General features: G+C 48.7%; 1 protein-coding gene across 6 annotated transcripts in view; it reads right to left on the bottom strand.

Moving 5' to 3' along the window:
* Positions 1 to 18,174, bottom strand: part of ARHGAP32 (Rho GTPase activating protein 32) — a 251,279-nt gene that overhangs the window by 40,140 nt on the left and 192,965 nt on the right. Inside the window, exon 1 of one of the 6 annotated variants that reach the window (XM_064634501.1) lies at positions 6,040 to 6,180. The exons of the other annotated variants lie outside the window; for them this stretch is intronic. The gene's annotated coding sequence lies outside the window, so the exon portion shown is untranslated. Of the gene's footprint in view, positions 1 to 6,039; positions 6,181 to 18,174 lie in introns of those variants that run through there. 6 annotated transcript variants of the gene reach the window in all.

The following is an 18,174-nucleotide window of genomic DNA, read 5'->3' as shown; positions in this document are numbered from 1 at the left end:
TCCTCCAGGACATCCTGGCAAGCCCTCTGCCTGCTTCCCAAACCCTCTGCCTGTCCCCTCCAGCCTTTTCAGCCTTTTTTAAGGGAAAATAAACCCCTGCTCCACAAACCAAGAGCACCTGCCAGCACTGTTATTTTGGGTTTGCACTCCTGCCTCGACAAAATCCCCTTCCCAGGGTCACAGCATCACATTTTCTGAAGCAGGGCTGGTAAACTCTGACTCCATGAGAACAATCTTGGAGGCTGTTTGCTGACCCACATTCCCAGCACATGGCAGGCTGCTGTTCCTGTGGTTCCCAGTGATTTCACAGGTCACAGCACCCAGCTGGCCCCCGCTGAGCTCAGAGGCAGCACCACATGTGGCTGCAGAGCTCCAGACACACAAATAAACGGCATCAACCAGCCCCAAAATCAAAGATGGAAAAAGGTGTGGGAATGTTATAAAGAAAGGGATCACAGACCAAAAGTGAAATCCATCCTCTCTGAAGAGAGATTTACAGCAAGTCATGCCAAAATGTTTCCAGGCTCTGAGCCCCTCCAGAGCCATTCTCCTCTAAAATTAAACTGCTGCAGGGAGAGGGAGAGAAAGAGCAGCAACAGACTCCTTTGGAGAAAGAGCAGAATCAGGAGATGAGAAGCTGGGCTTGGTTTTGCCACAGATTCTGCACACACTCAAGGGCACATTTAATGGCGTGAGCAGTGAGTTCAGCTGGGTCTCCACGCAGCATCGGTTATCCTGACCCTCCCCAAAACATCAGTAAATACATTTAATATCCATCCCCTCGCTTGGAGAAACACGTTCTGCAGACCCACATCTCACCGAGGAGAAATGATACCAAGCCAAGAACTGAGTCACATCTCCCAGTTCTCTGTCATGTTCCTTAGCAACAAGACATTTTCCTCCTTTCCTCCTGCCACAGCACATTCTATTTTGGAAGCTAATTTATACAGCCCTAAAAACCCCAACCAGAATGCGGAACCACGCACCACCAAGCACCAGCCTGGAGTCCTTGAGCAGGATGCTGGGTTTGAGGAAGGACCAACCAACACATCAATAATCTCACTAATCTCTACACTGGGCATAAAAATTTCCAAGAGATATTTTAGAATTCCATAGGTATGAGAGTTCAAAAATATCCCTCTATGTCCAATAACCTTCATGAATGTGTACTGACTGATTTGCTGTAAAGAAGAGAAAAATAAAATCAAAATGCTGGTGTGTTTTCTGATGCTGCAGCATTTAGCCTGTGCCAGGCTGCCATCAGTTTAGGCTGGGCTCTGTTAGAAGTCATGGAAGATGTTAAACATGACTAATTTCAGCTTCCCTTGATAAAAACCATTCAAATGAACTGTGATGATGAGAAGCAGCCAAGAAAAAGGACACACTTCCAGCTACCACGAGAGGCCCATGCACATGGAGAGCAAAGAAGGTCATTGGTAAGTGCTGGTTGTGTTTCTTTACAAAGCCTGGTGCTAAGGAAGCTGCATTTTGTGTTGCATCTGCCCAGGCTCCCTTGGGGCAGTGTCTGCAGCCATCTCAGCACAACTCCAGCTCTTCCTTGTCCTTTCCAACATCAGCCCTTGGCTCAGGTTGGAGCGTTGGCTCCTTTTGGTCAGCGTAGGAACATCTGGCACCAGAGATCCACCAGCCTGGAAACTCCCTCCCTGCTCCTGCATGCCCAGATTATACAACACCTTCAGCTTCTGCTGCACTTGGGTCTAATCACTCCTCCAGAGACAGGAGACTGCAAACTCAGAAGCACATTGACAGCTCTCATTTAGCCAAAATCACCCATCTGCAGTGACATGCACGAGGATGATCCACAGCTTGAACTGCCTGGAGAAGTTTCTTCATGGCAATGAGAAACTACATTTAATAACCAGGAACTATTTACAACAGGAAAGCCTCTTTCCATCTTCTTACACCAAATTTCTTGAGTGTTTAAAACGGGAGAAGAACGATAACCACCAGTTGAGCCAGATGCAAAAGCATATCACCTATGTTTGATACCAAGACATCTGTTTTACTTTCCAGTTTAAAGACATGACTAATCTTTTCACAGACTCTAAGGCCATAAGGGAGCACTAAGATAATACAACCTGACCTCCTGAACAAACAGAGCCCAGGACATCTCTGAATTCATCCCTGAAGGCCAGCACACCTACCCCAAGGGAAGTGCTACGTGGTTAGGAGGTATAGATCAGTTATTTATGTAGCTGAGGGCTGAGACAGGAGGGAGGTTCCAAAGGTACAAGGGCTGACAAGGTCAGTCTATTAATTCTATTAATAAGTTTGAATTGTATTTGGGAAAATCAAGCAGTGCTGACTAACAGTGTCAGTGATGGTGCAGCAGGGACAGGCTGGGTCAGAGAACTCCTGAGCCTCAGGGTGCCACTGGGAATAAAAATGGATGGGGCTGCAGTGCAAAGGAAGCAGTTATCAGAGGCCAAAACTGGAAAACCAGGGGGATTGGAAACAACCCAACAGAGATGAGGGCAGCCAGCACACAAGGGACAGCAGCTCAGGTGACCCAAAGAGGTCACAGGGCCAGCAGTGGGACTGGGAGACAAGGGGAGCAAGGGAAACAAGCTAGGAGAAAAATATCAAGAGACACTTGAAATATCTTTTTTCTCTTTCATTCTTACCTCATTTTGCTAAATCCCTGTGTTCCAGCAGAGTTTAATGCAGTCCTTTTGCTTATCTCGCCTACCTTGGAGATTAAGGATCCTCTTAAAAAATGATGTTCTGACTCAGGTGCTATCATGGGCAGAACTAAACATGAGATCTGCCCATCAGGGAGATGGTGTCAGCCTTCCACCCACGTTCACTTTGAGATACCAGGACTGTTTGACCTCACACCACACCCAGAAATGTGAGACCTGACATCAAAATGTGCCTTTATGCAACACTAAATTAAAAGAAAAGAGAATGCGATGCTGCAACTTGGATGTACCTCTGATACTTACACAACCTATATAATTTGAGAAGAAACCCTATTTCAGAACAACCCCAGAGGCTGTTCTGATGTGGCCCATCTGGTTAGCAAATTTCTGGAACCTCAAGCAGTAGCATTAAAGACAACCAGGTTAAGAATCAACATCAACAACCAGGTCACTGCACTGGATAATCCTCCAGATACTTGAAAATCAGGGAGACAGAACACTCGAGAGCCAAGATGCCACCTAAGCCATTATGTGACACCACAGCAGGTTCATCTCTGTCAGAAGTTTCTCCAGCTCATCAGGGATGACAATGTCCCACATTCCCTGTTGGTGATGACTGGAGCTGTTGGCTCTTGCTACAGCTGGAATTCCTCAGTGGCTCACCTCACCTCAACCTCCCTCTAATACAATCTAAACCAAAATATTATCATCCCATCTCCAGCAACCACGGCCTCGGAGAAGTCAAGAACTGCCTGTCCCCAAAGTCACACTGATCTGAAGGCAAACTGCCTTTGCCCTCCCCCACCATGTGCTCCATGAGCTCCTTCCCTGAGGAAAGGGCTTCCCAAGGGCCGAGGGGGAGCTGCAGCACCCACACCATTCCCACTCCTGCTGCTAACTGGAGATCTCCCAAACCCCTGGAAGTGCCCCAGGCTGACCCTGAGTCACAGTGAGTGCTCTGGACACACACACAGCCCAAAGCCTTCCCAAGTCTCTCCACCACCCAAAGCCAAGCCCGGGGTGGGATCGGGAAGCGGGAGAAGAGGAGCAGCAGCCGGAGAAGAGGAGCAGCAGCCGCGCTCCCCCAGCTCCAGCCTGGGCAGGGGGAGGAGGAGAGGGATGGGAACGGATCCGACAGGAATCAACAAAGAGGAATCAACAAACAACACAAGCTGAAACAACGAGGAGTTGGGCAGATCCCGGACAGGGTGTTTGCTCTTATGCAAGGCCTTGGAAGACACTGGGAAGGAACCAACGTTTATTCCATCAGGAAGGGGCAGGAGCAATCCATGTGGAAAGCAGGAGGAGCAGTCAAAGCACACAGCCTCCCTTTCCTGGGCTGTTACCTCAGTCCTGGTGCAGACTCTCCTGAGGTATGTGGTGCTCCCAGCAGGACAAGGAACATCCCAGCCCTTTCCGCTCTCTCAATCCCTTCCCAAAGCTGCCCCTCTCCCCTTCCACCAGCCCGAGGGCAACTGTTCACAGCCCAGAGCAGCAACTTCCACATCACGCTGACCTGCCCTTCCCGGATTGGTTCTTTTCCTGTTTACAACTCAAACCTGTTCATACTTTAGCTCTTAACCCCTGAGATTATTCTGCCTTTGGAAGCAAAATTGCCACTCACCTGGACTGGCAACACACCACAGCCAGGAGTTTCATTCACATTACAGTCACCTGACACAGCACTGGTAGGAAACAACAGCTAAAAGAGGATGAAAATCCGTCCTCCTCACATAGCTAAAGAAGTGTAAAAAACTTCACTGAAAGTGAAAATTGGGCCCAATAGTTTGGGGATTTGAGGTGAATTAAGTCTGCTTTTTAAGACTTAGGAATGCAGATAATGTATTGTTTTGCCTGCTTTATATTCTTTTCCTTTCTCTTCCAGTGCAGAGCTTTGATTTCAAATGAGCCTCTTTTATCATGCCTGTGTGGTGCCCAGAACAAAGGAGGTCAGGGAAGAGTGGAAAGGGAAGGGAAGGGGAGGCCGCCTGTCTTCTCTGTCACAAATAATCAGATCCTGCAGGGCATTTAGTTCTTAAAATGGACTATGGCTTTTAGGAGGTTTTCTGAACAAATATGAACAGACGAGCCATGGCTACTTGCAAAGCATCTCCTGTGATCACAGTAACAGCTCTCCCTGGGAATTTTCTTTTCCAGAGTGTGCATCCCATGCCCCAGGGCTCCAGCAAACAAAGGGCTGGCAGTTTTAAATAGGAAGCCCCTTTCTCCTGCACAACAGCATCAATAATATTAATGCTTAGGAATGCATTCTATGTCCAGTGCGGGGAGGGAGGCAAGACAAAAAGATAAAGTGATATGCAAAAATCTATTGACATTTAAATTCTAGACATTCCCATCTGTCAGCTGCCTCTTTGGGAGGGAGGTATAAATCCCAGAGGGAAGCAGTGATCTTCAGCCCTGCAGCCCCAGGACCATGCAGGTCCCTTGACTGCAGGGGGCTGCACGATGGAATTCCTTCTCCCCTGGGATTTGGGTGGCAATCCTCACACAAATCCTCCTGGACACAGAAGAGGCTCCCTTTAACAGCTCTGGTTCCCTACACACCCATGACCCTGGAGTAAATCCAATAAAACAGTTTACAACTATGGACCTGGTGCACAGCAAGGTGCAATAGAGATCTCGAGTCAGAGGTTAAAGGGAAACAGAAGTAAAACAATCAGCAAGGAGGGGGAGAGGAGGAAGTATGTTCATTTAATCGGTCTCTGGTTGGCAAGAGAAGCCAACCACTGAGCCAGGGAACCTGCCCAAGGGCACAGATCCCCCAGGATCTTCTCTCCCAGCAAGAACACAGGTCACAACCCGCAGCCAGGGCGTCAGATGAGAGAGTTGCTGGGAATCAGTGACATCAGGGATGTTTTCTCTGGCTACAAACACGATCCCAGGCTGCCCATCCACAGCAGGAGTCATCTGAGCACCCCGATGGCATCACCCCTGCATCCCCCCTGCGTGGGATCAGTCCTGAGCAGGGCACCCCTGCACAGCCCGGCACCAACCGGGGGGTCTGAAGTCTCACAGAATTCCAGAACGGTTTGGAAAGGGACCTCGAAGTCCCTCTTGTTCCGTGGGCAGGGACACCTTCCACCAGACCAGGTGGCTCCAAACCCTGTCCAATCTGGCCTTGAACCAGGGACAGGGTATCCACAGCTTCCCAGTGCCTCCCCACAGTAAGGAATTTTCCCCTAATCCCTCCTCTAAAGCGTGTGCCAAGCGCCTCTTCCCTGCTGCACGGCCAGAGAGGACCCCCCTCACCCCAGCCCGAGCCACGAATTCCCACACTAAATACCTGGCGAGTTACTAAGCAACAAGTGGGCGCAGGCACCTAAAATTCCTCCTCGGGGGGGCGGGGGTGCCTTACCTGCCCCGCTCGGGTCCCCGCCCGGCTCCGGGAGCGGGTCCGGTCCCCGCGGGCTCCGCTCGGCTCGGGGGATGCGCTCGCAGCTCTGCGGCTCCTGCCAAGCCCCTCCCCGGCCCCGCTCCTCCTCCCGCAGGTGCCTCCTTCCTCCTCCTTCCCTCCCTCCCTCCTTCCCTCCCTCCTCTCCCGGCTCCCGCAGCCGCTGCCCCCCCGCTCCCTCCTGCCGGTGCCCCCCGGCCGCGCAGAGGGCGGAGGGTGGGCAGGGAGGGAGGGATGGGGAGCAGCACCCGGCTCGGCTGGGCGAGGGTCTAAACACAGAAATATAAACAAAGGAAGGTCTAAAAAAAAAAAAAATCATAAAATAAATAATAATGATAAAATAAAAATAATAAGTAAAAAAAGAAATATAAATTAAGGAAGGTCTAAAATAAACATAAACATAAACATAAATATAGGAATGTCTAAATATATCTAAAATATATACATATACAATATATGTATATACATAATATATAAATAGATATTTTATATATTTATGTGTATATATGCACATAAGCACAGAAAATATATATTTATATACGATGTGTATATACATAATAGATAAAGATATATTTTATGTATTTATGTGCATATACACACACAAACATAGAAAATACATATTCATATATTTGTATATGCATAATATGTAAATATATATTTTATATATTTATGTGTATATACACAATAAAGATAGAAAATATATATTTAAATATGATGCCTATGTACATAATAAATGTATATTTATATATATACAGGTAAATATATAATAAATATATTTAATATAAATAAAAATAGGTATAAAAATGTAAAGGAGGGGTGACAAGAAGGCTCTGCTCCATGGTGCCAACCACTCGGACACGAGGCCACGGGCAGAAACTGATGCCTGGAAGTTCCACTTGACTATCAGGAAGAACTTCCTTCCCTTTGCAGTGACGAGCACTGAGCAGCTGCCCAGCGAGGCTGTGGAGTGTCCCTGACTGGAGATATTCCAGAACCCTCCAGACACAACCCTGTGCCACGTGCTCCGGGATGAGGTGGGACCAGGTGACCCACTGTGGTCCCTCCCAGCCTGACCCTGCTGTGGTGCTGTGCAGGTCTGACCCATGGCTCTGCCCGTCTAACCCATGGCCATAACCCTGCTCCTTCACCTCCATCCATCCTACCCATGGCCATAACCCTGCTCCTTCACCTCCATCCATCCTACCCATGGCTCTAACCCTGTTCCTTCACCTCCATCCATCCTACCCATGGCCATAACCCTGCTCCTTCACCTCCATCCTACCCATGATATCACAGGAGAAGTGTGATATCACATGATGTATGTGACATCATAGGGGAGCTGTGATGTCACTGGGAGGATGTGATGTCATAGGGGAGATGTGATGTCACATGAAGGATGTGTTGTCACAGGGGAGCTGTGAGGTCACAGGGAAGGTGTGACCTCACAGGGCTGATATGATATCATAGGAGAGATGTGATGTCATATGATGGATGTGACATCATAGCAGAGATGGGATGTCACAGGGCAGGTGTGATGTCACAGAGGAGGTGTGATGTCACAGGGAGGATGTGATGTCACAGGGGAGCTGTGATGTCACGGGGAGGATGTGATGTCATAGGGGAGATGTCATATGATGGATGTGACATCACAGGGGAGATGTGATGTCACAGGAAGGACGTGATGTCACAGGGGGGCTGTGATGTCATAAGGGAGCATGTGATGTCACAAGGATGATATGATATCACAGGAGAGGTGTGATGTCATATGATGGATGTGACATCATAGGGGAGATAGGACGTCATAGGAAAAATGTGATGTCAGATGAAGGATGTGATGTCACAGGGGAGCTGTGATGTCATATGACAGTTGTGACATCACAGGGGAAATGTGATGTAACAGGAAGGATGTGATGTCACAGGGCAGGTGTGATGTCATGGGGAGATGCGATGTCACAGAGGAGGATGTGATGTCACAGGGCAGGTGTGATGTTATAGAGATATGAAGGTGTGATGTCATATGATGGATGCGATGTCATGGGGGAGATTTGACGTCACAGGGAGATGTGATGTCTCAGCACAGCCCCGCCCCCCAAAGGTCCAGGGCCGCGAAGGTGTTCTGGGGGGTCAGTGACATCAGAGGGGGAGGTGACATCAAGGGGGAGGTGTGATGTCACAGAGGAGAATGTGATGTCATGGGGAAGATGTGATGTCAGAGTGGAGGACGTGATGTCACAAGGATTATATGATATCACAGAAGAGATGTGACATCATATGATGGTTGTGACATCATAGGGAGATGTGATGTCACATGAAGGGTGTGATGTCACATGGGAGCTGTGATGCCACAGGGATGATGTGATGTCACAGGGATGATATGATGTCATATGATGTTGTGACATCATGGGGGAGATGTGATGTCACAGGAAGGATGTGATGTCACAGGGGAGTTGTGATGTCAGAGTGGAGGATGTGATGTCACAGGGATGATATATCACAGGAGAGATGTGATGTCATACGATGGATGTGACATCACAGGGGAGCTGTGATGTCACAGGGAGGATGTGATGTCATTGGAAGGATGTGACATCACAGGGATGATATGATATCACAGAAGAGATGTGATGTCACATGAAGGATGTGTTGTCACAGGGGAGCTGTGAGGTCACAGGGAAGGTGTGATGTCACAGGGGAGCTGTGAGGTCACAGGGAAGGTGTGATGTCACAGGGGAGCTGTGAGGTCACAGGGAAGGTGTGATGTCACAGGGGAGCTGTGATGTCACAGGGATGATGTGATGTCACAGGGAGCACATGACATCACCTCCTTCACCTCCATCCTACCCATGGCCATGACCCTGCTCCTTCACCTCCACTGGCAGGATGGACCCTCATCCCCTTCCAGCCCTGGGGGAAACACACTGGCCAGCAGAGCTGGACTCCCATTTATCCTTGCCTTTCTCCTTTCCTTGCTCCTTCACACCCCAGAAACTACCAAGGATCCCGTGGTGAGGGCCAGAGCCCAACACTGCAAGGGCTGCAGAGGTCAGGGGTATGTCTGTGCCCCCCCTCACTCACACTGCAAATCCCCACGTGTGCACTAAAGGTGTGTGTCAGCATGGCCGGGAGGGAGGGGCACACTCAGGACATGCCCAAGTGTCCCCACAGAAACATGTCCCAGCTGCAGAGCAGGCACAGGCTGGGCCCTGAGCCCACCTGCCCCCACAGCCCTGGGACAGCACCCAGGGGGTCCCTTTGTTAATCCAGTCACAGAGTGATTCCCACTCCCAGGGGCTGTGAACCAGCACAGTCAGGGGCTGCATTGATCACATCACTGCAAACAAACTCCATTAAAAATTCCCCCGGAGTTGTGCTGTTTGAAAGCCAAGCAGAAGGACAGGGCTCGTTTTAGAGTGACCCAGTTCCAGCCCAGGTCCAACCCAGCTGTGCCAGGGCAGAGACACCATGGCCTGACCTCACCCCCAGCACTGCCATCCCTGCACCGGGAGCAGGGATGAGAGCCAAGGAGGTCAGGAAGCCTCAGCCAAGCCTTCCAGCCTTTTTCTAATGCCACTGAAGCCGTGGCCTTACCTTCATTTATCACTTGAGGACTAAATTCTGCCCTGTGCTTTAACCACTCTGACCTTGAGCCCCCAGTTCACACCAGGCTGGAACCAGCTCATCAACCCCAGGGATTGCTGTCACACACTTTAAAACTGGGATCAGTAGATAAAGGTGCACCAGCTCAGAGTCACAGGGATTAAGGAGAAATTTGCTTCTCTATATGCAGAAATCTCAGTGATCGGGGCAGAACTTTCTGTTGGTGCTCAGCTTTCCCCTCAAGCCAACGTGCTGTTTTCAGGACTGTTTGCTGACTCACATGTCCCGATAACACCCCTTCTCCAGCTCCTTATTGTTGGTGTTTATTGCTGTCCTTGTTTTGCTTGGACAATGATCACAGTGTCACAGTGTGTTTCAGCTCAGCAGCCAAGCATGACTCCTAAATCCACTCCTCTATGCACAATTCCAAACACAAAACCTTCTCCCTGGTACCAACTCACCATTCCAGGAACGTTCTTCCTATTGAGCCTGTTGATAAAAGCTGGTAAATCTCCTAAAACTGGGGAAATGAATACACCAGAAGCCAGGCTGTTCCAAATTTACATGGAAAATGCACACACAATTCCAAACAGCACCCAGGACTTCAGAGCAGCACCACCATGAGCCACCCAGAACTGCCAGCACATGTTACATGGGCCCTATATAATTATTTTTTTCCTTTTTAATGCAGGCCAGGCTTGGTTAGGAGGAATCCTCCAAGGCTGATGGACCCTGTTGTTGTGATAAACTGTTCCATTCCCACACTTTGCTGGTGCCCAGTTTCAAACTAAGGCCGGGGGTGCCCAATCCTATTTTTGCTCTAAATTAAGAGCTGCACTCCCAGTAACACAGAGCTCCCTCAGCTGCAAACTTGGGTTTTACCTTTGAAATTACTGCTCTGAGGAGGTATTTCACTACGTGGTGTACAATGACACACCTTTCCCCCACCTGCACTTTTTTCCTGTAAAGGAAAATCCTTAATCCTTGTTAGAAAATGCCTTTCTTTAAGGAATGAAACCTGAGCAATCAGGGACATGGCTCTTCTGCACCTGGACGTTCTGCACCTGCACAGGGGGTCTCTGCCCTGAACAGAACTGGGTGTCCTCCTGCTGCTTCGGAATATTTGACTGAAATAATAATCATATGTGATCATTTTCTGTTCCTAATTTCTTTTGCCAGACAATTTTAAGCCACTAATTTTTTTTTTTATTAAACAAGTGAAAGAGATACATCCTCCACTACTGAGGTGTTCTTCAGCATGCCACGGAGCAAAGAGGTAGATAATGAATGTCTTATCTTTTAAACTCAGCTAATAAGCCCAAGCATTTGAAATCACAGACAAAAAAGGTCCATCTGTGTGCCTGTCACAAATTCAATCCTGAACTTTACCCTGTCCTCCAGAAGTTATTTCAGACAGAAGCACTGAGAAGGCAAAGTAACCCAAAGAATGTTATTAGTACAGCCTGTACCTTCTTCCACTTTCTGGTTTTTGCAAATATAACCACTCCAGGAAGCTTCAAGCCATCCTCCATCCATAGGCATCAGGCAGCCACTATGTTCCAATGCTGCTTCTGACTCAGTTACATTTATCCTGCAATCAAGTGCTCCTAAAACACACACACAACCCCCCCCAAATAAACAAAACCCCTTTAAAAAAATAAAAAGGTGTTGGAGAGAAACTAAGATTATAGATGAAAGCAGGCTGGGGGCTTAAAAACCCCCAACAGAGCAGCACGTCGTGCAACAGACTGCCATGGAATACCTTAAAATGTGGGATTTGATTCCCAGAGCTGGCAGCAGCCAGGTCTGACATCCAGGTATCTCATGTCACAGAGTGTAGAATCATCAAATCCCAGAATGGTTTGGGTTGGAAGGACCTTAGAGCCCATCCAGTCCCATCCCCTGCCATGGGCAGGGACACCTTCCACTAGCCCAGGTTGCTCCAAGCCCCGTCCAACCTGGCCTTGGACACTTCCAGGGATCCAGGGGCAGCCACAGCTTCTCTGGACATGTCCCTGGGGTGGCCCCACGTGGAGAATTAACTGTGATCACCGAGCTTTGGTGGGTGTAGCCACGGTCTGTCATGGCTTGCAAGAAAGATTCCAACTATTCCATTTCCAAGGGTAAAAACACAGTTAGGAACGATGTGATACAGAGCCAAGCAGGTAAGAGAGGACCTGCACTTGCCTTTCCCTCGGCAAAGGTTTCCATGAGAACCAACTGATGGAATTTGGTGCTTCCCACCACAGCTCCGGGATGAAGGAGGACTCCTGTGGCACGAGATCTGCAACCAAACCTGGCAGAGGGAAGTTCACAGCAGCAACACCCCAGGCATGGGCTGATTCCTGAACTGCAAAGCAAGTCCTAAAGGCCACAGGTCTGATCTGCAGGTGATGAATTCACTGTCAGGGAGAGGGGCAGAAAGGGGGGAGCACCGAGAGGGGCAGAGGGAGCCTTGGCTGCTCACTGAGGATTTCTGATGGAAACACACCACAGATCTTGTCCAAGCAGTGGACAACATGCATTTCTACATGTTCATTTAAGGATCCTCCCAAACACACGCCACATCCCTGCCCAAACCAAGACCTTCCAAGGAAGCCAAACAAACATTATGAATTTGCCAGTGTATATTCTCCAGCCCCACTCGCTTCCAATCTAAATTCCTGGTTTCACATAGACACTTTCTTGCAGATGTAGCAACATCACTGATCCCTATGGGATGGAATCAGAGCTCCAGCACCCCTTCTTTGTGCACAGAGAGGTGATGCTGTAGCTGCTCAGCCTTTGTGAACTTCCCAGGCCCAGGTTTTAAAGGGAGATTTGGGCTATTCATGGCACAACCCTTGATAAATCCATGTGCCAATGCAAGCAGAGATTAGAGCCACGTGCCATCACCCAAGGTTAAAGCTGCCTCAAGGTATTTCTAAGCTACAACTTGTCTCCCACACTAATATAGAGAAATATTCAGGAGAAAAGGAGAGGAAAACTAGAGCAGAACAAACTCCCTCTTCCCATGATTCCAAAGCTTTCAGCACAACTGCAGAGTTTTGCTCAAGCCAACTATTATTAGAGTTAAGTCCCATTTTGACAGAGCTTGTGAGAAAGGAAGAAACGTAGTTTAAAAATAACAAACCCCTCAACCTGAATAAGTGGAGAGTGAGAAAGCAGCACAGAACATGTGAAAAGGAAGTTGGCCTTATTAATAGCACATAGTGTCTTCAACACCCCTGCACTCGGCCAAGTTTCACCCCTTTACTTCACAGTACTCATCCTATTTTGGTGGATCCAACCTCTCCAAGCCCCAAATACCAGGAATGCTTCCATAACAAACATTAACACAGCTCTTTTTTACCTGCACTAAACACGGGTCTACGCAATTATTTCTGAACTGATGCCTGCAGACTGTTCATGGATCCCTTGTTCCTTTTCTTTTCCAGTTAAAATTCCCCAGGAAACATGGCCAAGACTCACCACAAAATTACCTGACAAAGTGTGAGATGCCTGAAGCTGCTGTTTATGGGTCCAGCTTCTTCCAAAAGCCTCAGTCTGCACTCCAGGGAACACAGCAATTCATGTGTCTCTTCCCTCTCCCTGTTCCAGGCACTTCCTGTGCTTTCAGGAGGCCGATTTCCAGGGCTGTAATTACACCAGTAGTGCCTCCCAGTGGGGATGTAGGATATGCTGGGATGGAGCAGGGGATGCTCCTCAACTGGCAGAGCTCTGCTGCTTCCCCTGGGATCCCCAGAGCTGCCAAAGGACTCCTCTGTCATGAGCCTGCACCCCATCAAGGGTGGCCTGGTTGGGTTTTTTTGGGGGATACACTCTGCCAGCTCTGAGTGTGACCTTTTTCAACCTTCCAGCAGACTCAGCTATGCCAGGGAAAACCTGAATGCAAACTTGGTGGGAGCTGGAGACTGAGGCTCCTTCCCTGACACCTCACCTGGGCCTTCCTGGGATTGCAGAGAGGAGCCAAAAGGTCACCAGAGCCAACACCTGCCTCAGCTTGCACCTCGAGGTTACACCAGACAACACCCCTGTGCTCAGCTGAGCCCTGGAAAGCACACGGCTCTTGTTCCTGGAACCACACAGGCTCCACTCCCTGTGGGCTGGGAGGGCTCAAGCAGGGCCTGCACAGGTTAGAAAACTCTCTTTTGACTTCAGCTAAAAAAGAATATATAAATGAAACAGCAGAACCAAACTATATCTTCATCTTCTTCCCAGGTCTCTGCAGATGCCTTTTTGGTTCAGTCCAGCTTCTCTCCTCCTTTTCCCCCAAAGGATGGGTCTCCTGCCCTGCCAAGTTTCTCTGCCTCTGCCACGGCTTCCCCTGGACCCTCCAGACACAGCACCAACCCCCAGATCCTGCTCTTCTCCTCCAGACACAGCACCAACCCCTAGATCCTGCTCTTCTCCTCCAGACACAGCACCAACCCCCAGATCCTGCTCTTCTCCTCCAGACACAGCACCAACCCCCAGATCCTGCTCTTCTCCTCCAGACACAGCACCAACCCCCAGATCCTGCTCTTCTCCTCCAGACACAGCACCAACCCCCAGATCCTGCTCTTCTCCTCCAGACACAGCACCAACCCCCAGATCCTGCTCTTCTCCTCCAGGCTCCCAAAGCCAGGCCTCTGGAAGAAAATGTCAGCCAACTCACTCCCAAGTGGCTGAGAAGCACCCAGGCAGTTCCAGACCACCCAGAAATGTCACAGAACAGGGGCTGGCTCAGCTGCAGATCCTGCACCAGCTACAAACATCACCCAAACTCCGGTCTGTGGGCAAGAAAAACAACCAGGGGTGCTTAGAAAGCACCAGAGTGGACTTTGGGGCTTACTATCATTTTCAGAAAACATCTGCACTGTTAAAGGATTAAAGGATTAAGGAGGAAGGAAAAATACATTGACTCCTAATACCTCATGTCCTTAGAAACTTGGTGAAATACTTCAAATTCTTGCTCTTCTCTCACTTAGGAGTTAGCCAAGGTTTATACATTTTATTGAGGTAGACAGGAAAAGCATTTCAGATTTGCCACTGCAGAACTAAATTCAAAAGCAAGTTCCATATAAAAACACATTCTCATTGATAGAGTGCAGAAAAAATACTTGACACTTTTTAACTCTAAAACCTGCTCCAGGTAAATCACTGCTTGTCCCAGTTTGGTGAAGAACTCCCAAAACTGCAACTCCCTGGCACCTGCATCCATAATGCACCTGCAATTCTCTTCAAATGCTAAACTATGAAGCAACCTCAGGAATCCTCAAGCGGATTTTCAGGCACATATCCAGGACGTGCTCTCCTGCAGAGGGGGAATGGAGAAGGCTGAGAGTGACTCCTCAGTCCCAGGCAGGACAGATGCTGCTGTTGGGATGCTCCCCCATCCCCAGCCCTTCTTGCCCAGGGCACACAGAGCCTGTCATGCACATTCCTGGCCATCTCTTCCCAGCACACAGGAGCTGGGAGCTGTTCTCCCCAACTCCTACTCTTCCGGCAGGATCACAGATTTTATGGTGCACATTCCATAGAGCACCAGATGAATCCTGGATATAGCAGCACTTCCACAGCTCAGCCCACAGCTCTCATCCCTTTCTATTTCTGCCAAAAAACGGGAAGCAACAAAAGAAGGAGGAAGAATCACTTGAAACAAGGGAGGCAAGAGAAGACTCCAAGGAAATGAAAAACTAAGGAAAATGCTGCTGCAGTTCTGATTTGAACTTCAGATTTAAAGACCTAAAAAGACTAACCAATCTCAAAGTTGTGCAGTAAATCCCCTTCTCCTAAAACCAGGTAATTACTGGAGCAATTCCCAGTATCAGAACTCACTGCACTGAGAGCAAACAATGCAACACAACTATGGAAGGTGAAGTTGCACACTCCTGATGTATCCAAGGCACAAACTACCAGCAAAATAATACTGTCTTTTTTTTTATAAAGCAAGCATCCAGCACTTATTATGGGAGTGAAATAAAGCCCTAAAGCCTAGTTTAAAAATAAATCCGCCTTTGGTGACTTTAGGAGGTACAATGGGAAGCCAGACAAGGATTTCAGCAGAGGCAGAGCTTTACACATAAACCACAAGAAGATTTGCAGTCAGTTGAAATACAATTAGAAGAGATGCCTGGCACTTAGCAAGCACTTAAATCACTGAACTGCACAAGCACCAAGGACTGGCCTCTTTAATAAACTGAAATGTTATACCAGTTGTTGGATAGCAGGATATGCCTCTCCTAAAATTCCACTTATTTCTTTCCAAGCACTCAAGAGAAACCAAAGTCCAGGTATGATTTAACAAAACAAATACATTGAAATGCCTGTTGACAAACACCTCTCAGTAAGTGAGGAGGAATTTGTTTATGTCCCAGGGACATATCTCAGCTCCTCAGTTCCACTGGAACACTTTAATTTTACCTAATGCTACTTTTGAAGAGCTGCAGGGCGTTGTCATGGCAATGCCAACACAACACAGTTGTTTTGTGCTCTCTCTGCATCTGGGCACATTTACACTGCCAGAAAGCTGCAGCATTTAACCACATCTCTCCTCTCTTATTCAAGCAAGTCCTTTCTTCCACAACGTGGTCACAGAGGGTTTGGAACCCTCTTTGGATAGATCTCTCTGAGGCCCAAATTGAAAGCCTGGGGAAAGAAGAACACTTTATATTTAGAAATTCAGCAGCTGGAGGGGGAAAAGAAGCTAAATTCTGATACACAGATTAATATCCACGTGGCTACTGGTACACAGGGGTGTTAAGCATCACCCCCAAGATTTGGGCTCTGCTGAAATCACCGGCAGAAAATCTGCCTGTGAGAGGGTGGATGCTCAGAATCAGGTTTCTGCCCAACAGATTTTAATGTAAAAAAATTCATAACACACTATTTCAACTACATCTACCTTCTGTCAGCAAAGCTAGGGAGTTAGTCAGGGGTTACTGCTACAACACACGGGGTTAGACTTGGTTAGGACAGAGATGGTGGACGAGAGGCTCTACCTGAGCTCAGGTGGGGCTGGTTCAGAGCCTGGGTAACATGTGCAGAGCCTGGTTTTACACCATCCATCTCCAGATCTGCACATGGGGCAGGGCAGGGCAAGGGGCAGAGGGACAGACACAAGGCAAGAGCAAGGACACAGTTAAATTAAATATCTGCTGCAGGAGACCAACAATTCAACATGGAGAGACAGCAATTGCAGAAATGCAGAGTTCAGTGCTGGGCAGGAAGAGCTGCTGCTTCTCTGGCTTGTTCCAGGCCTGAACTATCCCTACCTGACAATGTCTGTGTGCAAAACGGAGTGGGAGTGAAGTGACACACTGAGCTCACAGGATGGGCAGCAAACAAAGAGGAGGTGAGCTGAAATGAGCTGGGTGAGCCCCCAGATCTGAGCTGAAATGAGCTGGGTGAGCCCTCAGATCTGAGTTGAAATGAGCTGAGTGAGCCCCCAAATCTGAGCTGAAATGAGCTGAATGAGCCCCCAAATCTGAGCTGAAACGAGGTCAGTGAGCCCCCAAATCTGAGCTGAAATGAGGTCAGTGAGCCCCCCCAGAAACTGGAGCTGCTGAGGAGGAAGGTGGATGCCTGAAGAGCTGGGCTTGGAGCTGGCTCAGGTGTGACCACAGTGTATCCAGGCTAATTCCCAATTCCAATCCCATGGCAGGGGGTGGAACGAGATGATCTTTAAGATCCCTCCCAGCTCAGAGAAGTCTGGGATTGGGTGAACACTCTCAAGAGAGTTTTCACTGTAAAAAGAGTTTAGGGTGGTTTAGGGTGGCAAATGCTGGTGGAAGAATCAGTGATTTTAAAAGCACAGCTTGCCCAGGAATGGCCTTTGGGGTGCTTGAGAGACCAAGGACCTCGAGTTTGTTGTCAAGGGCACTTTGTCCCACTCACAAACCCTGTTCCAGTCCTTGCCTCCCTATCCAGAGCTCAGCTCATTTATCTGGGGAAGCCAAGGGCCAAAAAAGAACTTCAGTGTCTAAAAACTTCCTCAGGAGCCCAGAAAGGAACTTCCCCCTCCACCAGCAAAGCCTGAACAGGACCCCAGAGCTTCCACACTTCAAAAATACATGGATGTATGAAATCCTGGATGAATTCCTGGGAGCAGAACCACGCTCTCTGGTACACAGGGATGTTATGAACAGCAAGCACAGTGCAGAGCACAGCTCAGGGATGGCAGGATGTGGCTCCTGAGCTCTCAGGGGTGCTCTGGGAGCAGCCCCAGCCAAGTTTCTAATCTCTGTGGCAATTCCATGACTCACAAAGGGCCACGGCTGTCAAAAGGAATTAATTTCCCAGGAAAAACAAGCAGAACCACTAATGGGCCTTGTACCTCTGAGCAGAAATATCAGAGCTCTGCTCTGGTGTCAAAATCTTCCTTCTGACAAACAGCTCCAAGGGGAGGGGGGTGAACACTGACCCCTCAGGGTGCATTAGCAACCAGAAATGTGGCCATGCCTTGTTTTCATGTTAAAAACCTGGGAAAAAAGCCCTGCCTGAAAAAACCAGACAGGCTAAAAC

This window comes from Pseudopipra pipra, chromosome 23 (assembly GCF_036250125.1).
Source record: "Pseudopipra pipra isolate bDixPip1 chromosome 23, bDixPip1.hap1, whole genome shotgun sequence".
Classification (NCBI taxonomy): Eukaryota; Metazoa; Chordata; class Aves; order Passeriformes; family Pipridae; genus Pseudopipra; species Pseudopipra pipra.
The sequence above is the reverse complement of the archived record's forward strand: the minus strand, read 5'-3'. Positions and strand labels throughout refer to the sequence as shown.